At 36.7% G+C, this 24,126-nt stretch overlaps 1 pseudogene; it reads left to right on the forward strand.

Moving 5' to 3' along the window:
* Nucleotides 1–881: 881 nt before the first annotated feature.
* LOC148583338 (uncharacterized) lies at nt 882–5,122 on the forward strand (annotated as a pseudogene).
* The last annotated feature ends 19,004 nt before the right edge of the window (nt 5,123–24,126 follow it).

Raw genomic sequence — 24,126 nt, forward strand, 5'->3', positions numbered from 1 at the left:
TTAATTTTATAGGTTAAGTAAGTAATTTATTTGTTTAAGATATATGTTTTGTAATATATTTGAATACTTTGACATGTTTGGTTTGTATATGGTGAGAATACTGTTTAATGTATTTGCATGCATGCATGTACAATTACGTACCTTGGTAGTTTGAAATTATAAGATGAAAAAATTTTTGCATTTGGATGTAGACCCATATTTTGTGTAGGTTTTGATTAACAACGACATATCTATTTCTATCGATTCGTATGTGAATGGTTTAGTAAACGAAAAAAAAGAAAACCAACATTTAACCTAACTAGCTATATGTAGTTTATTTAGGGTGCCCATATGTAATTTACTTAGGTTTTGCATATTAAGATTATGTAGATGTTATAATTAAAAGTCAATTTATGTGTTTGTTTATTAAGAGTGAAAGTAAAAAAATTGAAACGATGTAGTTAAAGAACCACAAAAAATAAAAGAACATCTAAGTAACTAATTTAGATTTATTTTATTCAGTTGGGGTCCCATTATTTAAAGCTATGGACAAGAGTTGGATGACAAAGTCTAGGGGTACAAGGGAATACAGAGATGGGTGTAGATCATTCGTGGACTTTGCAGTTAGGAACTGTACAATCCCTGATGGAAAAATTCACTGCCCCTGTAAGGTGTGTCGTAATAAGCAGCGCCACCCGCCGGATTTGGTATTTGACCATTTGACAGGGGGTAAGGGAATAATGATTGCATACAGAACCTGGTATTATCACGGGGAGAGGCCTGTCCGGGATCCTGTTGCAGTCTCTTCGTCGTCTACCATGAACACGGATCAGGGTTTAGGCGCAGCACAGGGTGAAAACATGCGGTCAATGTTGCGTGATTTATTCGGCATGCACGATGTAATGGAAGACAATTGTGAGCCTGAAGTTGCGGTGCAGAGGAATGAAGAAACTGTGAATGAAGAAGCCGACGACAGTGACATAGTAAAGTACAGTAACTTGCTTAAGAAGGCAGAGAAGCCACTTCATGATGGGACGAAACATAGCAAGCTTAGCGCTACTGTACATCTGTACAACTTAAAGTGTGTTGGCGGACTTAGTAACACAATATTTTCATCTTTTCTTGAGTTCATCAATCAGTTGTTGCCTCCTAGTGATGAAGCTTTGCCGGTTAATACATATGAGGCAAAAAAGTTTCTAAGGGACATGGGCCTCGGGTATGAGAAGATCCCGGCGTGTCCTAATAATTGTATGATATTTTGGAAGAACAATAAGGATTTGGATACATGTGCTGTTTGTGGAGTATCTAAGTGGAAGGATGACATTCAGTTGGATGAGGATGGGCAACCCATATCATCGAGTAAGAAACGGCCGGTGAAGGTGTTGCGGTGGTTTCCACTTATACCACGACTACAGAGATTGTTTATGTCAGAGCATACTGCTCCTTACATGAGGTGGCATGCAGAAGGCCGGACTAAGGACGGTGTATTGAGGCATCCTGCCGATGGTGAAGCGTGGAGGGCATTTGATAATTTGCATCCAGACTTCTCGGCGGACAGCAGGAACGTCAGGCTTGGTCTAACCTCGGATGGATTTAATCCATTCGGAAACATGAGCACATCCCACAGCACTTGGCCTGTAATGCTTGTACCGTACAACTTGCCTCCTTGGACGTGCATGAAACAAACTTCATTCATACTATCGCTGATAATCCCGGGCCCAAAGTCACCTGGAATGGATCTAGATGTCTACCTACAACCCTTAATTGAGGAGTTACAAGAATTGTGGACTGTAGGTGTACGCACATTTGACGTGTCCAAAAAAAAGAATTTTGTGCTACGAGCCCAGTTGATGTGGACAATTAATGACTTCCCGGCATACGCAGATTTGTCTGGGTGGCCTAACAGGGGTGAGAAGGCATGTCCCTGCTGTATGTACTCGACGAGGTCCAGGCGGTTAAAACACGGCAGAAAATTTTGTTATATGGGGCACAGGCGATACTTGCCTATTGATCATCCGTGGAGGAGAAATAGAATAACATTTGACGGCAAACAAGAATTTGAATGTGCCCCAGATGTGCCAAGTGGAGATGAAATTCTTAGACAATTGCAAGATATGGCATATGGAGATGAGAATGCCGGTAAGGCAAGGGCGGATAAGAAGAAAAAAGACAAGAAACGGAAGAAGAGTGGGGCGACAGAAAGAGAAGGCGATACTGCCAACGTATTGTGGAAGAAGAAAAGTGTTTTCTTTAGATTGCCGTATTGGAAAGATAATCTATTGCGGCACAATCTTGATGTCATGCACATTGAGAAAAATGTGATGGACAACATTCTTGGTACAATACTGGACATTCCGAAGAAAACAAAGGACAACATCCAAGCCCGCACAGACTTGCAAGAAATGGGGTTGAGACATACACTTCATCCGTACATAGGCGAGGATGGTAAAACATATATGCCCGCAGCTTGTCACACGATGTCTAAGGAAGAGAAAACTCAGTTTTTGAAAGTGCTTCGAAATGTAAGGGTGCCGGACGGATATGCCTCTAATATTTCTCGATGTGTACGACTTAGTGATTGTACGATATTCGGGTTGAAGAGCCATGATAGTCACGTAATTATGCAACAACTTCTCCCTATTGCATTGCGTGGATCATTGCCAGGAAACGTGGTAAGACCACTTGTCGGGATTTCTGCATTCTTCAGGGGCATATGTTCAACGTCATTGACACGAGATGATATGGACCGATTAGAGGGTGACATTTATATTACTTTGTGCCAGATGGAAAGGGTCTTTCCCCCAAGCTTTTTTACTGTGATGGTTCACTTGGTCGTGCATCTTGTCCGTGAATGCCGACTTGGTGGACCGGTACAATATAGGTGGATGTATCCGGCTGAGAGGTAAAATAGCTTTACTAATATTCATATTTATGAATTTTTATTTTATATGAAATCGTCACTAACTATAATGAATGAATTATGATCATATGTAGAAGCCTTGGGGTGTTCAAATCTAATGTCCGCAATAAAGCGGCTCCTGAGGGATGCATTGCGGAGGGCTACATAGCAACGGAGTTGGTTGCGTTCTGCTCAAGGTATCTAGACCACGCACCAACATTTCACAATAGGACTGTAAGAAACCCAGATGGTTCAAAGGGGGCGGGAACACGAGTTATCCTCGACCGTGTCACATTGACACAAATTCACCGATACATTATTTTTAACTCGGATGAGTTCCTTCAACTACGGACATAAGTCGTGTTAGTAGTGTATACAAGTTCAATATCACCTTGAACCCTTAGTTGTGAATTATAATATAATTGAAACGTTGTATTGTAGGGTGCACATGGATACACTTAGGCGTTCATGCAGTAGGGGGCGAACGACGGAGGATCAGTTTGAAACCCAACATCATGCGCTATTCTCCGATTGGTACCGTGACTACGTAAGACTACCGTGACGTTTAACTGTTACTGATCCATTATATTTAGTTATTGATTCATAACAACTAAAGAAACTTTCTTATGGTCAATTTTTACGTATGTGCTTACAGGTCGATCGATTGGACGATCGACAAAGGAAGGAATTAGGTCACAAACTGGTAATGCATTGTAGAGGGCCGAAGGCCACAGCGACTAGATATAACAGATATGTGATTAATGGAAAGCTGTTTCGTACTATTGCATGCGATGTTGGAAAAAGGACCCAGAATAGCGGGGTGTGCGTGCCAACAGTTGATGGTGAAACGTACTATGGGAAGTTGACGGAAATAATTGAGGTGGAGTACTTCGACAGGACTAGGTATGTTTTGTTCAAGTGCGATTGGGCGGATAACACGAGGGACAGGAGGTACAAAGTTGACGAGTATGGCATACTGCTTGTCAGCTTCAAAAACCTTGTCCACCGGGGCCAGGAAATTACTGATGAGCCGTATGTGCTAACGTCACAAGTTGACCAAGTCTTTTACGTCCAAGATGAAAGGGACCCTGATTGGGCTTGTGTTGTAAGAACTAAACCTAGGAACGTATACGACGTTGGACAAGGTGAAGGTTCTGATGATGAAAGTGTCAGCTACCACGAGTGTGAGCCGCTCCTATTGACCAGCGGTAATGAAGTGGATCCCCAGGATGACATTGACTACATTCGACAAGACTTAGATCCGTATGTGATTTAAAAAAATTTAAAACTTTAATAATATATATCGTTCACATTTATTTTGACGTATTTAATGTTATTTCTTTCTACATTGATTGGTTATATTGGTAACTTTTTTATCTATTATATACATAATTAATTGAGTATAATATTATGTGTTTTGCAGGTTGACATGAGTACGCGGGGGAAGGGTAGACGACGACGGTCCCCACAGATAGACGACCAGGGGTATAGACCATTACTCCCTGAGCATGGGGAAGGGTCTCAGCCGGTTCCATATGATCTTGGTACTCCATATCCCACCATGAGCGAGCTGGGTGTATGTGCACATGGTGAGGTAGAGATGATGTTTCCCCATGAGTTGAACACGGGTATACCATACAGTGAGCCATCGCAGCCAGATGATAGCGAGACACAATACTATGGGGAGCATGCGGATGATGGCTCAGGTGACTTGGAGGCCGAAGATCCTCCAGAAGTGTTGAGCGTTCGACAACTCCGGACAATAAGTAAGTATATATGTTTAAAAAACTCAGTTTGAATATGTATAAAATTTATGTAGTAATTCATTAAATTTGAAATAAATAAATTTTGCAATTATTAATGTGTTAGGTACCAGGGGAGACGGGAGCACCCAATTTCAGGTGGTGGACATCCCACCATCGAACAAGAAGTGGGAGGTCCCCCTTGGCCAAAAAATTGTCTGCGAGTACAATATAGCATGGCAGCCCGTAGGATTTAGCGGGATGAAATTCAGAAGGGAGGCCGGGAACGTCATAAGGGCAGGGACTTATGTTAAGCTCCGGGATGAATGGGAGCATGTACATCCTCGTGCAAAGGAAGATATATGGGACACCCTTATGGTATGGTTACATTTTTCCTCATATTTTAGCAGATGTATTTCAATATTTTAAACATTAAAGTGTGCAATTATACGCCTAATTTGTTTGATTTATATATGCAGACTCAGTTCTACATGCCGCCTGAGTACAATATTGAGGCGATTAAAAGGGACGCCTTCAAAGATATGGGCACAAAGCTGAAGAGTTGGAGACACTCTGTAAAAAAATCATTAAAAATTCAAGCGGGTGATACTCCAGACTCAGTGAAGGCGAGAATGGGTGAAGATGCCGTTAGGAGATACGACCCAGTGGACTTGAATGTCTTGTTGGCGAGATGGTGCGACCCGAAAAATCAGGTACGTCAGGAGTGTTTTCAGCAATTACGAGCTTCAAAACATTTTATGAATGACATATGTAGAAGTTAATTTTTAAAGAAAAATTAAGAAGACAAAATGAGCAATTGGCTAGTGGAATTAATTGTAGTTTCATTAATTCTAATTGGGTTAGGCCTGACATTTTAAGACTTATATACATGTAGGAGTATGCTGCCAAGATGAAAGAATTGCGAGCAAAAAACAGGGAGCCTCACTGCACTGGGTCGATGAGCTATGCTAGAGTGACACATCAAGAGGTACTTATATATATATATATATAATCGGTTGTTTTAAGTAAAAAACACGTCTTAATTTTTTTTTGTATGCAGACCATAGACGCGGGGGGCACTCCTCCAACTCGAGCGGAAAGTTACATCAAGACTCACACATACAAGGAAGGTGGCTATCCGAATGACGTGGTCAGAGAAAGATGTGTAAGTACTCAAGCATAGATATTTTGATAAATTATTTATGATTAGCGTTCCTTATACGAGATACTAACATATTTTTTAATGTACAGGAGAGGATGATGGAATTGGCGCCTACTGACCCGGCAAATACTGATACCGTGACAGAAGGGACGGTACGGTGGACACCTAATGACGCGTATGCTCAAGCGCATGAAAATAAGTCGGAGTATGCTGGTAGGGTCCGCCAGCTGGGCCCGAATGTGCTGCCGGTGCGGGGCAGCATACATTCATACTATACACCGTCCCAGACACGGTCTCAAAATTCTTGGAGCTCCTCGTTCTCACAGATGACAGATAGAATCAGAGAACTTGAAGATGAGTGGGCAGCACAAAAAAGTGCAATGGATGAGATGGCGAGGCAGATTGAAGTACAAAAAGCCCAGATAGCAGAGAAAGATGAAATGTTTGAGGCTCGTTTTCGCCAGCTTGAGGCAATGTTCGGGTCGACGTCTGGGTCTGCGCCCCCGAGAGGTAATTCTATGTTTTAATTTGTTTTCTAACAATTGTTCACTGTTAGAATAACTGTTACAAACCCCTAGTTACAGTGGTCAATTTTAAAACTTACGTATATTTGCATCATATTATAGAATAATTTTTAATTTTTGTATTGATTATTATTGGTTCACAATTCATTCGCAGGTAATGCAAATTAGGAGTTGGAGGATGATTGTGTTGAGTAGAGCGCCATAGGGCTGGTCATCACTTTTTGTTAAGTTCTACATACATATTATTGTTGCCATGTTTTGTATATAGTTAGATCTCACTATATGCTTGTTGAGACTAATTGAAACTAATTTCTAGTAGATACTCCAGAAATGTTTTATTGTATATTTGTTTTGCCTTGTGTTAGAACGTTTTTTTGATTTATATATATGTTTTGTTATGTGTTGTGTTGAAATGTAGTATGTGTGTTGAAATTTTGTTTGTTGGATATTGGATACATATTATTAATGAAGTTGTGTTGTGTTGGATATATATATTGGATATAGAATTTTGTTTAATGAAATTGTGTTGTCTTGGATATATATATTGGATATTGAATTTTGTTTAATGAAGTTGTGTTGTGTTGGATATATATATTGGAAATAGAACTTTGTTTAATTAAGTTGTGTTGTATATATATATATTGGAAATAGAATTTGGTTTAATGAAGTTGTGTTGGATATATATATTGGAAATTGAATTTTGTCCAATGAAGTTGTGTTGTGTCGGATATATATATTGGATATATAATCTTGGATATATTATCTTGTTTAATGAAGTTGTGTTGGATATATATTTACTTGGAAATTGATTATGGATTGGATTATGGATAGTAGATTATATATGTAGATGGATTGTGGATTATGGATTATGTAGGTGGATTGTATTATGAATGTGTATTATGTATTGGATTGTGGATTATGTAGGTGGATGTGTATTATGGATGTGTATTATAGATTGGATTGTAGATTATGTAGGTGGATTGTATTATGTATGTGGATTGGATTGGATTGGATTGTGAATTATGGATTGGATATTGAATTTTGTTTAATGAAGTTGTGTTGGATATATATATTGGATTTAGTTTAATGATATATATGTTGGATATATATTGGATGTTGGATATTGGATATATATTGGATGTTTGATATATATTGGTTGTTGGATATTGGATGTAGGATGTTGGATATTGGATATATATTGGTTGTTGGATGTTGGATATATTTGGATATTGGATATTGGATATTGAATATATTTGGGGATATATATTATTGTTGGATTATGGATTATAGATTATGTGTATTATGGATTATAGATTGGGGAATATCATGAATATTTGAAATATCAGGAAAATCAGGAATATTTGAATATCAGGCATTTTTGTATTATGAATTATTAAAAAAAAAAAAAAAAACATTTTTGACGTGTCAAACTGTTTGGCACGTCAAAAATCACACGTGCAATTTTTTGACGTGTCAAAATGACACGTCAAAAATGTTTCTGACGTGTCACAATGACACGTCAAAAAGATTTTTGACGTGTCATATTGACACGTCAAAAAGGTTTTTGACGTGCCATTTTTGACACGTCAAAAAGGTTTTTGACGTGTAAAAATTTTTTGACGTGTCACAATGACACATCAGAAAAAAATTTTTTGACGTGCCATTTTCGACACGTCAAATTTTTTTTGACGTGTCACTGTAGCCACGTCAAAAACCCCAGTTTTTTGACACCTACCCTTTTAACGGTCGACAAACGTCAAAAACAACGCGTCAAAAGAGGTTTTTGACGTGTCAATACCATTGACACGTCAAAAACCCCTAGTAAAAAACAAAATCAATTCTTGTAGTGTACTGTTCACATGTCACCAATTGGTAACGTGTGTACAGTAAAAAGGTCTTTAATTTTTTTTTTTTGGGAAAATATATATATTTTTTCATTTATTTATTAATTTATTTGTTCATTTTTTCTCTCCAGATCTTCAATCTTCTCCTCCTCCTCCTCCTTCTTCTTTTCTCACCCGCGCTTGGCAGTGTTGGTAGACATGTTTACCATGTAATTCGGTCCTTCTTAATTTTCTCTTTATTTGTTTCCTTTCACTTATTTTCTCTGCCGACAGCCTTATTTCTCCTTTCTTTTCTCTATTCACGCCAACATGCTCCCCTAGCTCTTTCCTTTTCTCTTCCTTTTCCCATGCTCATCTGCACGCCTCTCCTTCTTTTTATTATTTCTCTCTTGTCTTCTACTCGTCTCTCAATCAGTCGTGAGAGTTAGAGAAACTAGAGAGGCAGAGAGTGAGTGCGAGGGGGTGAGAGGGCGAGAGGGAGAAGAGCAGAACCAGAGAGAGGGAGGGAGACGGACTGAGCGTGAGAAATAGAGAGAGAGAGAGGGAGAATAAGAGAGAGATAGGCCTGAGAGTGAATAAAATTGTTATGCGAGAAAAAGGTACTATTTTTAAATTCAAAAATCAAAATTAGTGATGTGTGAACAGTGTTTATTGTCCACATGTCATTAAAAATGGATAAAAATTTTTTGAAATCTGAAATTAATGGCGTATAAACTGTGTTTACTGTTCACACGCCATTAATTAGTGATGTGTGAACAATAAATACCAAATGGTGATGTGGTATACTATTTAAACGACATCCCTCATTTTACTGTTCATACGTCACCGTTTAATGATTTCAAAAATACCCTATTGTTTACATGTTACTAATTTTTTTTTTTTTTTTTTTAGTGACCCCCTCAATCTGCAAGCTCAACTCCTGGACATTACCTACACGTCCATCGCCTCAATCTGCAAGCTCTAGGGCGTGTCATGCTGGCACAATAAGGAGAACCGCCTCATCAGCCTTGAGCTCCAGTCGATGCAACTCACCGATGAGCGTCATTAGTGATTTCACATGCCATTAATTAGTGACGTGTGAACAATAAATACCAAATGGTGATGCGGTACTATTTAAACGATAGCCCTCGTTTTACTGTTCACACGTCACCGTTTTACGATTTCAAAAATACCCTATTGTTTACATGTCACTATTGTTTTTTTTTTTTTTTTTTTTTTTGTAGTGACCCCCTCAATCTGCAAGCTCAAGTCCTAGACATTACCTACATGTCCATCACCTCAATCTGCAAGCTCTAGGTCGTGTCGTGCTGGAACGGTAAGGAGAACCTCCTCATCAGCCTTGAGCTCCAGTCGATGCAGCTCGCCAACGAACTTTTGGAGTCCGTTAAGTACTACCAAAGCCTCCAAGATCTAGATCTGTCCTGATCGATGATATAACTCCATCAGTCTGGTCAAAAAAGAAATTGATCAAACAATGTTTGTCCACTCAATCCATTTCATTTCTTTTTTTCTTTTCTCACAAAATTATGAAAGAAAGTATAGAAGCAAAGCAATCCTTTGTGTAATAATGGCCTTGGATATTTCTCGTACTATAATTCGTCTTCCGTCTTGCACTTCAAAAACACAAGTTGTTGAGACAAATCTGATGGATTAGGAAAGATAAATTTAGTGATTTAATCTTGTTTTTTGTTTCAGTTTGTGTAAAATTTAGTTTTGTTAATTTATTATTATTTTTTTATCCCACGTGTCACAAAAAACATAGGTACCATACATGATACACGGTCACATCATAGGACATTCTGATTTGGCAATAATATGTAGCACAAATGACGTGTGTCATGATTTTAAGTGAGGTAACATGTATTTCCGTTAAAAAAATGGACAAAACCTTGACAAAAGTACCAAATAGGGTTTTTAGTTAATGACAGATATTACTAGCGACACTTTTTTGAAACCGAGGAGTCTGTTTGATTTTGGCCCTAACCACATGTATAGAAATTGCATTTAACCCTTTATTTTTTGTTCCTTGGATTGTGATCTATAACAATTATTTACTCGAATGGTAGCAATTTGAGTAGATAATATGAGAAACTTCATATCACACTCAGCTACTCGGATTGATGACCGAGCAGCCTAATATTTAATTGAGATATGATAGAATCTAATAAAAACTCCATATTTTGCCTATAAAAATTCATATGGCAAGATGCTACATCATCTTCTTTTTGTTTTGTTTTTACCCTCCACTAAAAATATGATGTGGCATCTTGCCATTTGGACTTCTATGGGCAAAATGTAGAGTTTTTATTAGATTCTAGCATTTCTCTATTTAATTTGGCAGATAAAGTCTACATATAATCGTTAAACATTCATGCAAATATTTATTATTTTGATTTCTCAGAGTATTTAGAATGGACTTTCACTACAAAAAAATGAGCTTTTAGTGACGTGACAACTGTTCACTAGTTATTGCCACGTCACCATATTATGACGTGTTAGTTGCCGACACGTTAGTACAATTCTTAATAACGTGTCATTTTTCACATGTCACCATTTGGTAACGTGCTAAAACTGCCACGTTACCATAAGATGACGTGTTAAATTGACACAACACCTTTTGGTAATGTGTGCAATTGACACGTTATTAAAAAGTAACGTGTCATCTTGACACGTTACCATATTGTGACGTGTCAAGTTGACACGTTATAATTTTTTCACATGTCAGGTTGACACATGAAAATTTTTATAATGTGTCAATTTAACACGTTACCAAAATTGTTAAAAAATTTTTAAAAATTTAAAAATAAATTGTTTCAGAAATTTGATGATGAAAAAATTGTTTCAGTAAATAAATTTGAGAATGCATGCAGCTATTTTAGCTATTTACAAAGATCAAAAAAATTAAAATTTAAAAATAAACAGAAAAGTTTACAGTTTGAAACATTACAAAATTAATATTTTCAAATCACCACCTAATGAGAAGCATTTTTTAAAAAGCTAGATTTTAAATATCAAATCACGATTTTACTAAATGCTTAACTGCGTTTTCACTAAGCAAACCATATATGTTGATTAGCAAGGAATTAAGTATAAATATAGAGCATTGGCAATTTTAATTAGTCAATCCTACAAATAGATATGTAACTTAACTTGGGGGTTAATTAACTAATTAACTCTACTTGGTTATAACTTAACTTGAGAGTTAATTATAACTCTAAAATTGGTTCTAGGAAAAGCTAACAATTACTTAGATATGAAGTCAGCTTAACTATTAGGTTTTACTAAGTGCATCTTATTTTTAACAAATACGCGAAGTCAGGATTTTGGTTCACATATGAGGCAAGACTAAAATATAAAGTGTGAAAAAAATTACTAAAGTTTATATAAACTAATGAAATAAATAAACAATTCAATACTATCATACTTTATAATTATAAAGTATATATGATAGTTTTTTTCTTACTATATTGTCATATTTTAAGTTCTTTACCATTTATGTTTTGCACATTGAACAATGTATCATCAATTTAATTTGAACAATGCATGTTTAAAACTAATTTTCACTCATCTTATAAAATTTATAATGAGCTATAATAAGAAAATTTCTCTTGTATAATTTTCTTATTTTTTAAAAGTCAAATTTAATTTTTAAAAGTCAAATTTAGTCATTTTCTTTTCTATTTTTGGCAAAGAAAGGTCTGAGAAAAATTAAGCATTATATTATTTTTTATATTAAGCATTAATTTAAATATGCATTATATATATGTCAATTTTCACCTATATAATATAGTAACATGCCACTATGGCACATTATTATATTAGTAACGTGCCATGTTACAAAAGCAGTAATGTGTCTTATGTGGCACGTTACTACTCGGCCTCGGGAAGGTGCACATCCTCGGCCCTTCTTCTTCCTCTCCTTACTCTTTTTTTCCCACTCTTTCTCTTTTCTTCTCCCGCGCGCGCGCAGTACACTCCGGTGCTCTCCAATCGAAATTTTTCTCTCTTGTTCTCACATATCCACCTTCTTCTCTCACCTTCGGCGAACTCAGCTCCAATCTTGTAGCTGATCCGACGAGACCCAGCTCATTTCTTCTTCCTTAGCCAGCCACCGTCTTCTCTTTCCATCGACGAACTTAGCTCCGGCTGGCAACTCACAATCTCTCTATCTCAGGCCTCTCACACATTTTTCGGCCCTCTCCTGCCTCATCATCGATCAGGTATATATATATGTTAGTGTATATATTGATTGGGCTTCTCTGTAGTGTATATATGATCAAATTTTTTTGTTAGCTAATTAACTTATTAATTTATTTGAAATATATGATTTTTAGGGTTCCATGTTTGTATGATAGGTACGTACATAGGAATGTAGGATTGTTCAATATGAGCATGCATGAAAAATATTTATATTTAGATTTTTAGGTAATTAGTTTGAAATTAGCTAGATTTATTTTTTATTTTTTATTTTGTGTAGGTTTTACAAACCTATTATATAAATGATTAAAAAAATAATAAAAAAATAGAGAATGCAAAAAAAAAAAAAAAAACAAAAAAAACAAAAAAAAAACAAAAACAAAAACAAACCTAGCTAGCTAGCTAGATGAATTTTATTTAGGGTCCCCATATAAAGTTCAAATTATGTAACTGTATTTTTTTAAAAAATTGCCACAAAAATATAACTTAGATTTATTTTATTTAGGGTCCTCGTAACAAATTATGTTTTTCAATTTGTTTTTATATAATTTGGTTTAGGGTACAACGAACATAGATTTTTTTTATGTACGGTACTCATGACAAATGCTTTTAATTTTGTATTATAATGTGGTTTAAGGTTTGGAAATTTAGATTTCGTAAATTACATAAAATAGATGAGGATAATGAAAAAATGTCTTGAAAAAAAAAAAACAATTAACCTAGAGTTATTTTATTTAGGATCCTCGTAACAAAGACGATATAAAATAGGAAAATATAAAATGTAGATTATGTTTAGGGTTATAATAAACCTATAGGACACAAACAAAAAACAAATGACTAACCTATATTTATTTTATTTAGGGTCCGAATATATACATAACAAATGCATTTACAAAAACTGACCACAACATACATAGATTTAACTTATTTAGGGTCCTCGTACCAAATGCATTTAAGTTTTGGGCTTCAAGTTTGTGCTTGGGTTACTTGCAAATTTACTTTATGTAAATATTAAGAAAAAAAAAAAAGAATAACAAAAAAAGTAATGAACCTAGTTTTACTTATTCATTTTTAGAGTCCCCATGGGCCATATTAATGCATTTATGTTTAAGTTTAGGGTAATTCTTATATATTTATGTTTCTAATGTACGTAGTAACAATATGGACAAGAGTTGGATAAATAAGTCTATGAGTACGAAGGAATACAGAGATGGATGTAGATCGTTTGTGGACTTCCCAGTTTGGAACTGTAACACTCCAAACAAACTTATTATGTGCCCCTGTAAGATGTGTCGCTGTAACAGGAGATACCCCCCAGGTTTGGTATATAACCACTTGATAGGAGGGAAATGAATGTAGCCCCAATACAAAGACTGGATTTATCATGGCGAGAGGCTTGTTCGAGCTCCCGTTGAAGGCTCGAATTCAGCACGTCCGGCCACAGCTGCAGGTGCAAGCACTGAACAGGGTGGAAATATGCACACCATGTTGCATGATGCATTTGGCATGCATGAAGTCGGAGATGACAACATTGGGCCACAGGTTGAGGTGCATGGAGAGGAAGAACACATTGTGCATGACAAAGGCGATGGAGGTGAAGTACGAAAGTACGAGGAATTGCTTAAAAAGGCAAACAAACCGCTTCATGATAAGACCAAACATAGCAAGTTGAGTGCTACTGTACATCTGTACAATTTGAAGTGTGTGGGTGGAGTTAGTAACACAATATTCTCGTGTTTCCTAGAATTTATCAATTAGTTGCTGCCTACAGATGATAGAGCTTTGCCAGTTAATACATATGAGGCCAAACGGTTTCTAAGGGGCATGGGCCTCAGGTATGAGAAGATTCCGGCTTGTTGCAATGATTGTATGTTGTTCTAGAAGAGCAATAAGGACTTAGATTCATGTGTTAAATGTGAAAAATCTAAGTGGAACGATGAAATTCATTTGGACGAGGATGGCCACCCTATATCGTCGAGTAAGAGACGTCCGGTCAAAGTTTTGCAGTGGTTTCCCATCATACCACGACTAGAGAGGCTTTTTATGTCAGAGCATACTATGCCCTATATGAGGTGTCATGCAGAAGGCTGCACTAATGACGGCGTGTTGAGGCATCTAGTTGACAGCGAAGTATAGAAGCCATTCGACAATTTATATCCGGAGTTTTTAGCGGACAGTAGAAACGTAAGACTTGGCCTAACCTCAGATGGATTTAATCCTTTTGGGAACATGAGCACATCCCACAATACTTGGCCTGTAATGCTTGTACCGTACAACCTACTACCTTGAATGTGCATGAAACAAGCGTATTTCATATTATCCTTAATTATTCCAGGTCCAAGTTCACCTGGAATTGATATAAATGTCTACATGCAACCCTTAATTGAGGAATTGCAGCAACTATGGAATGTTGGGGTACGAACATTTAATGTCTTCCTGAAAAAGAATTTCATGCTCCGAGCGCAGCTAATGTGGACAATTAATGACTTCCTGGCATACATGGACTTGTCTAGGTGGCCTACAAGGGGTGAAAAGACATGCCCTTGCTGTATGCATTCAACAAGGTTTAGATGGTTAAAACACAGAAATAAATTTTGCTTTATGGGGCATAGCCGATACTTGCCCATGGATCATCCGTGGAGGCGGAATAAAAGGACATTTGACGGTAACCAAGAACTAGAATGTGCCCCCGATGTGTCAGACGGAGATGAAATCCTAAAACAGTTAGAAGGGATGGTATTTAGGAATGAGAGCGTCGGTAAGTCAGTTAACATTGATAATTCACATGCAAAGAGGAAGAGGATTGATAATGTATTGTGGAAGAAGAAAAGTATTTTCTTTCGGTTGCCGTACTGGAAGGATAATTTATTGCAGTACAACCTTGATGTCATGCACATAAAGAAAAATGTGATGGACAATATAATTGGCACAATACTCGACATTAAAGGGAAAACGAAGGACAACCTTCAAACCCGTAAAGACTTGCAAGAAATGGGTTTGAAACATACACTTCATCCTTTCACTGGTGATGATGGGAGAATCTATATGCCTTATGATTGCCACACGATGTCAAAGGAGGATAAAACTAGTTTTCTAAAAGTGCTTCGAAATATAAGGGTGCCAGACGGATATGCCTCGAACATTTCCCGATGTGTAAAACTTAAAGACCAAATGATATCGGGTTTGTAGAGTCATGAAAATCACGTATTGATGCAACAACTTCTCCCAATTGCATTGCTTGGATCATTGCCCGGTAACATGGTTAGACCTCTGGTTGAGATGTCTGCATTCTTCAGGGGCATATGTTCAACGGCGTTGACACAAAAGGATATAACTCGACTTGAGGCTGACATCTATATCACACTGTGCAAGATAGAACATATATTCCCCCCCAGTTTTTGCACCATCATGGTTCACGTTGTCATGCATCTTGTCCGTGAATGCCGACTCGGTGGACTGGTACAGTATAGGTGGATGTATTCAGCAGAGAGGTAAAATTTCGCGTAAAAAATTAAAATTAAAATTTTGTTGCCCTTTATTTGTTTAAAAACAATTATTAAATGTAATGATTGACTAGTTTTGATATATAGGAGCCTCTGGGGGTTCAAATCTACTATGCGCAATAAAGCGGCTCCTGAGGGCTGCATTTGCAGAGGGCTACATAGCAACCGAGTTGGTGACATTCTGTTCAATGTATTTGGAAAATGCACCGACATTTCACAATAGGCCGCAACGAAACCCAGATGGATCTAAAGGGGCGGCAACCCAAATCGTCCTCGACTGACTCACGTTGACACAGATTCACCATTACGTTATGTTTAACTCAGATGAGTTCCTCCAATTGTGGACGTAAGTATTGTGTAATCAAGATATGCATGTTCATAGCATGCAACACCGTTAGTTGTGAATTATAATTAATTGATTTTATTTTAAAATGTAGGATGCACAAGGATTCGATAAGGCAAACTGCAAACAGGGGGTGAACGACGGATGATTAGTTAGAAACCAAACATTTTGAACAATTTTGTGATTGGTACTGTGACTACGTAAGACTAATGTCATGCACACCTTGTAAATTTCAAAATATTTTCTCACCGCACTAATTACACTTCATCATTGTATATGACTCGTAGGTCGATTGTTCGGACGATTGACACAGGAAGGATATGGGTGACAAACTAGTAATTCATTGTAGAGGGCTGATGGTCTCAGCAGTTCAATATAACAGATATATGGTTAATGGCAAGTTCTTTCGCACTGTCGCACATGATGTGGGAAAGAGGTCTTAGAATAGTGGCATGTGCGTACCAACTGTTGATGGCGAAACATACTATGAGAAGGTAACTCAAATACTTGAGGTGGAGTATTACGATAGGACGAAGTACGTCATGTTCGAGTGTGATTGGGCGGACAACACAAGGGACAGGGGATACAAGGTGGACGAGTATAGCCTAACGCTTGTCAACTTCAAAAACCTTGTCCATAGGGGAGAGCTGATTAGTGATGAGCGGTATGTACTAGTTTCCCAAGTGGAACAAATTTTTTACGTCAAAGATGAAAGGAATCTAGATTGGGTTTGTGCTGTGAGGACTAAACCTAGAAACGTATACGACATTGGTCAAGGTCAAGTGCCTCATAATGATCATGCCAACTATCACGAGAGTGAGCCACTCATTTTAAACAATACGTTTGACCCAATACGTCTGACCCGGCTTCACACCAATCGAAGCGTATGTCATTCTATATGAATTAAATATTGTACATTGATTGGTTTGTTGTTATATGATTTACAAATTTAATTGTACTCGCAAGTGTACGAGTCGTGTGCAGTACAACTTATGCAAGTGCGAGGTTGATCCATAGGGAATTGTGTTTGTGAAATTTAATTCTTATCGAAACTAATCATATTTTAACCTAGTTCCGAAGTTTGTCGTGCATTTGAAATTGAAAACAAAAACTGAAATAAAATGAAATAATTAGAAGATAAAAAGGGCACTAAGGTTTTCAGAATCCACCTTACCAAATTAAAGCATACATTCTCATGTGTTTGTTCATACATCTGACAAACAATTAAAACCTATGCATGTTCTATTGCTCCTATTGAAAGATTCAATGAATCCATCCATTTTACAAGTAACAATGCATATCCAATTTAGTTCAAAAGATCCAATGTATCCATGCTTTGGACAAAAGACAATGAATATCTAAAGTAAATCAAAAGATGCAGAGTATCTGTCGGATGAAACACAATGAATATCTAACTTCGGCACAATCAAACACAATTTTGTCACATAATTGAATTGAAACGAACATACATTACATTAAGGTCGGAATTGTACAAACAAAACATAAAAACATAAAACTAATCAATGGTGAGGCTTCATCTTCAACCTTAGTTGAAGAATTAGCCTCTCATGACAAATGGAATCATATAGAAACTAATTAACTTCATTAAAAATCAAATACTTACAAAAGAATTGGAGTTCAAAGCTCCAAAAAACCAGAAAACACGAAAAACGACCAAGAACGGCACCCCTGTCGCGTCTCCGTACGTTTACAATGAAAAAATTGATAATTATAAGCTAATTTTAGGGTTTTAGCGCTACTAGGTTGGCCGAGTGCGCTCGATCGCACTCGGGCAACATGTTTTCTGCTGCGCAGGGCGCGAGTGCGCTCGATCGCACTAAACGTGCGATCGAGCGCACTTCCAATCGGAATTAGCCTACTCTCGTGAAACATGATTTTGTAGATCTTTGAGTTAGCTTTCCAATGACATCAAGATCGCCTCAATCCGAGGTATACAACTTTAGATATGACCTTTTTAGTGGGACTTGTTGAGTATAAATCATCGCTTGATTCCAATTTACTGCCAATGCTTCATGAAGTGTCTTAAGCCCCAGAATTAATGGAATGAGTTGTAAATATCACCTTAAAGCCGTATTTTCCTCTTAACGACCTGCAAATCACTAAAATACCAAAACTAACCAAAACATCATAAAATAATAAAGCTAAAGGCTTAGCAAATGCAAATTAAGGGGTCCAAATATGCAATATCTGGCAGTCATCATTATATATTTGTACATTGATTATTAATTTTTCTTCATATAAGCTGTGAATATTTCTTACACTATACACATAACTAATTAGGTGTGTGCAGTATTTCACAGATTGATATGAGTACTCGGGGGAAGACAAAAGGGCGGAGGACACAATCTTCTGGGTCAAGATCGCATCATGCCCTTACTGACAGTGAGTCGTAGGAAGCTGCTATGCTTCTGAGGTAGCAATCAGGGTATCGACCGATACTTCCATAGTATGTGGAAGGGCATACACATGCGAGAGACGATTATGTTTTCGACATTCCCTGCTCTTCGATTGATCTAGGCCCGGATTTCCCAGACCCATCCCCTCCGATAGGCCTTATCCAACTAGGGTATCGATATGAGCCTACTCCTCGCGACTTGGACGAATCTCCTCATATGCCATCCCTGGGACCCACATTGACACAAATTGGTATAGTACCGCAAGGCTATTTTGATCCGCCGCCAAACAGCTGTTTTGTAAATTTATTTAACTCGCAAGTGTACGAATCGATTGTAGTTTAATGGATTGCAAGTGCGAGGTCGAACCCACATATAATTGTATTCTTGAAAGAACAATTTAAATGTAAACTAATTTTACCCTAACCTAGTTTCAAAAGGGTTTTAATTTTGGTTTTAAAAAATTAAAAGACAAACATAAACTAATTAAAGTAAACTAAGAAATAAAAGACTAAGGTTTGGAAATTCACACTCATCGAATCATAACAACATACTTACATGTTTATCAATATTAATCTGAAGTTCTCACAATTAAAATCTTAGATATGTTTTACTATGCTTCAACAGTTAATCAAAACCATCCCATGTATCCATTCATTGCACAAATCACAAAAGGAATCCAATATCAATTAAATCATCAGATGTATCTGTAAATCACAAAAGATATCCAATCTTAATTGAAAAACCAAATGTATCCGTAGAACAAATCACAAGGGAAATCCAATTAATTTTGCATTAGCTTTTCAATGCCGCTTGAATCACTTCAATCCGATATTTGAGCGGAAAGTTATGGTCAAAATACTGAGATATGTACATAATCTGAATTTGAATCCGATTCGAAATCTTATCCAATCTGATCTTTTATCAAATTTAATCTGATTTAACCTTTTTCTTAGATTTGGTTAAACTTAACCACATCATCTAGGTCTTCTCAAAGTATGCTTTCTTCCAGACTTTGCATTTTTTCCTTTAAAGCTGTAGTTTTTCTTTAATGACCTACAAAATACTAAAAACACAAAACTAACATAAAATATTAAATAACGACACAGCTAAAGGATTAACTAATGTAAATAAAGGGGTCCAAATATGCAACATTTGGCACTTATCAAACACCCCCAAACTTTCATTTTGCTAGTCCCTTAGCAAAACAAAACAAAAAATAAAATGAAAACAAGAAACATAAATCCTCTTTCGTGGGAGAGACGATTGCATTTAGTATATGCAATAAGCCTTTTAAACGCCTAGGCATCCCTAGTGGATGAGTGAAGTCTCGTGAGGGCTTAACAGAAATGATACCTACAAACATTGTGCACTATGTTTTTAACAAGAAAGAAATTTCACACAAACCATGATTCTTATTCATGAAGAAGCTTAAAAAGACAAACACCATTATTACAATCAAAAGGAAATCCAGAATCAAATCACTCATAAATGGACAATTAAGACCTGATATGTTCTAAAATGTGCAAAGTGTAATTATCATATAATCATGAAGCTTTCAGCTTAAACTCAAGACAAGTTCCATAAAATTTGTAAAAATCTCTATCAAATGAAACAACCAAGGCAAGATATGCATTTTTTTTTTTGTTTTTTTTCTTCTTTTATTTTTCATTTTATTTTTTATTTTTTAAACAGGCTCTACAATGTCTAAATCCCTTAAGCTTTCTAATTGACCCATCTAACAAGTGTTTAGGCCAATGACTCCCAAGCTAGGTGGCTTTATGGCACTAGATGTAGAACATTCCTAAGTGCTTATTAACTTAAGTCAAAAAGGCTACGAAGTCAGATTAGCCATATCATAAATCAACACTGAACTTCACACCTTTTGACGTGAACACTCAATGCTTAATGAGGCAAGAGGTTCGGTTACTCAGCGGAAAAATCAACACAATCTTTCTTTTTCTTTTTTTATATCTTGCAAGCCAATGGCAATTCATCAATAGGTCATTCAACAAATCTCAAAGAGAACAAGCTTAAGCTCAAACATCATACCTCACAGAAAACATTCTAATGTGCCATAAAAATTTATCTCAAAACAAGTGAAATCTCTTTTACCCAAAAATAAGTCAAAGGACTCAGACTTCAAATGACATAATGATGTGTTCAACGCTTTAAGCAAGCTAATGAAATGTAAATCACAGTTACAGTTTAACTCAAACTTGACAACAACATAGCACAATTTTTTTTGTTCAAAAAAAAAAAAATTAAATGTAAAAAGACAAATAAAAATAAACAAAAAAGAACAAAAATAATCAGACAAAGTGTTTTTCCATACCCCCAAACTTGAATTACACATTGCCCTCAATGTGTAGTATAGAAATACATTACCAGAAGTAAGGAAATGTGAGTGTGAACAAGGCCAGGGCGTCCCCCAAACTTAAACACCAAAACACCTGTCAACAAAAACTAACAGCAATATTTTTTTTTCATAGAAACAAACATCAAAAGATTAATTGCTGTTAGAAACAAAAACAAATAAAAATAACATGTAATGACAAAGGAAAGAAAGAATTTGTGGAGTGAAGTGAAAAAATTAAACTGGAGGAGAAAAGTTTACAGCGCTTCCCCTTATCATGCGGATGTCCAACCAATCTCTTCCACTCCTCCTTCAAAACTTCATACCCCTCTAGAAGGATATTTCACCATCTTATGTAAAATTGCTTGCTTCGAAGGATCTTCTTCGGAAAGTGGTTCCTAGATTTGTGTGCTTGTGTGCACAAGTCCTTGAGTATCTTGACATAAGATGGCTCTTTGAGACATTCAGGAGATGAAGCTTTGGGCTCTTGATGTGTCTCAAGAGGGACAGTGATGCAGGCATGAGCTTCAGTATTCACTTCCATGTCACTGGGCAGATCAGGATTTGTTGGGGGCTCACTGTTCTCATGGTGCTCAACTTGCTCAGGGTGCTCAACTTGCTCTTCTTTCTCTTCCTCCTCTTTGTTATCCACAATTTCCTCACTCTCAAGTGTGATGGTGACTTGGGCATGCTCATAATAAGAATTTTCGAAATCATCCTCATCAATCATGTAGTGCCTGATAAGTGCTAAAATATTCATATTTTCAGCCCTTAACTTGCATGTTTTAATCCTTTGGTTTTGGTTAATTAGGTCATTTTAATTCATTTTTTTTGTTTTTCATACTTTTGTAGGCTTTTGGAAGAAAAGAAAGTAAATCTAGATGATTTGGGCTCAAAAGAGAGAAGATGAGAAAAATGGGAGCTCTTTGACACTGCGATCGATCACAGGGTACCTACAATTGAGCGTAGTACCCGAGAAGATCAAACACAAATCAGGCCAGGAGCGATCGATTGTATGACAGAAGAAGGATCGATCGCAGACCTGCGATGGAGCACACACGGGTTGCGATCGATCGCACCCGTGCGCATGAGACACATCAAGTGGCGGCCAGAATGTCTTTCTTTCCATATTAGGGTTTTCTAACTCCCAATTGTAATAGGTTTTGAAACCCTACGAAATCCCTAGGTTTACTACTTTGTCAAGGAGTTCTAAAGCCTATAAATAGACCCTTAAGCCTCTAGAATAGATATACTTGGTAAGGAGAAGAATATGAGCTCTTCAAGTTCGAGTCTCGGGTTTATTCTTTCCCTTTCTTTTCTTTTCTTTATGATGATGTTTAACATCAATTTTATGTGTAGCTAATCTAATTAGTAGGGCTTGATTGAAGTCCTAGTTAAGTTTAGTTAATATTTCAATATTGGCACCCTTGTAATGATCTTGTTCTGCTATTTAACTTGATTAATGCCTAATTGCATGAATTCCTCATATGTATGTGCCTGATCAACATATGCATGTTGTATGGACTAGTTAGTTAAATCAATTTGGATGGCTGAGTCCTGGGTTTAATAGAAGTCACAGAAGAATCCACACCGCGATTCTTGGGTTAATCAACATGGGGAACCAGGAGTATATGCCATGCCCTAGGCCTCATGTGTTTGTCGATTTCCATAGAATATATGCTTTCCTAAGGAACAACTTAGTATACATCATGCTAAATCCCTTAAAAAAGAAAAGAGTTAGAGTATACGCCATGCTTAACTCGTTGGTTAGGGAAATCTATAGCCTAAGGAGTATACGCCATGCCCTTAGGTTGACAAACATTAGATATGCATAACATGATCAAAGCATTGGCATATTGTTATATTAGCTAAATATAATTAGTGGTGGATATCAAAGCCCTACCTTTTATTATCATCACTTAGACAATCAATCTTTGTTTTACTTAAGGAATTTATTTTTAAACAAAAATTCAGCAATCCTCGTAGGAATGATCCTGTACTTGCACCATATACTACTATGTTGACCTTGTGCACTTGCAGATAAAATGTACAATTATTTACCTACTAATTTAGGTAGATATTTGCACAACGGTGCCTTTCAGCCATCAGCTGACTTTGAAGCTCTTCTTCTATCTTGGTCATGGCCTGCTTAAGTTCTTGTATGTCTCTGTTGTTAGCCATGTTGGTTCTTCATCTCCTGTACGGCTTGATTGGTGAAACCTTGTAGCTCTTGTATATCTTGGGAATTTCTCATGGTAGTATTCTTCATATCTTGTATGTTCTTATCCATTGATTGCATGAATACTTTCATCATGCCTTCCAGGGATGACTGTGGTGTAGGCTGTGGCACTTGAGTGGTAGACTGATAAACAGGAGGTTGAGCTTGATGATCGAATTGCGGATATTTTGAATGGTGCAATTCATCAAATTGGTGAGCATAAGTTCCTATAGCCTGAGCTGATCCTGAGAAATCCGATTGATTGCTCCAGTCCGGGTTATAACAATTGAAATTTGAATCAAACCTCGGGCTAGAGAAACTAGTATTCATTTGTTCATATGAAAAGTTAGATCTAGCTGCTCTGATTTGGTTTAATTTGTCCCATAAGTCGTTGAGCTCAGCTCGCAGATCTGGACAATTGTTTTCTTCATGATAAGGATTGAAACAATATGAACATGGTTTGTGTGGGTAAGAATTTTGAGGGTAGCTAGTAAGAGCTGGTGTCCTATAACTATGAGAGACATTAAAATCATTAAAATGAAAATTCATGCTTTCCCCTCACTTTTTAGCATGCAAATATCCCACATAAAACATTAACCATTTTGATTTTTTGCTTTTAAATCAAAAAAGGACTAACTAACTAAAAAAATAAAACTGAAATTTAAAAACTCACAAAAATGACCAAAATAAATTTTTGGCAAAAATCTATGGAACTGCTACAGTTGCTGCCTTTGCTGTAGGGTTTCGATCGATCGCACTAGCAGGTTTGTGCAGAAGGTGCTACGACAGAACTGTAAAACAAGCCAAAACAAAACAAAAAACAACAAGAAAAATATTTTTTTCTTGTTTTATTAGTAACACGAATAAAACAAAACAAACTGCAGAAAAATAAAATCCTAATTATAAATAGTAGAAGAATAAAACTAATTTAAACATAAATTAGTT

This window comes from Corylus avellana, chromosome 10 (assembly GCF_965113065.1).
Source record: "Corylus avellana chromosome 10, dhCorAvel1.hap1.2, whole genome shotgun sequence".
NCBI lineage: Eukaryota > Viridiplantae > Streptophyta > Magnoliopsida > Fagales > Betulaceae > Corylus > Corylus avellana.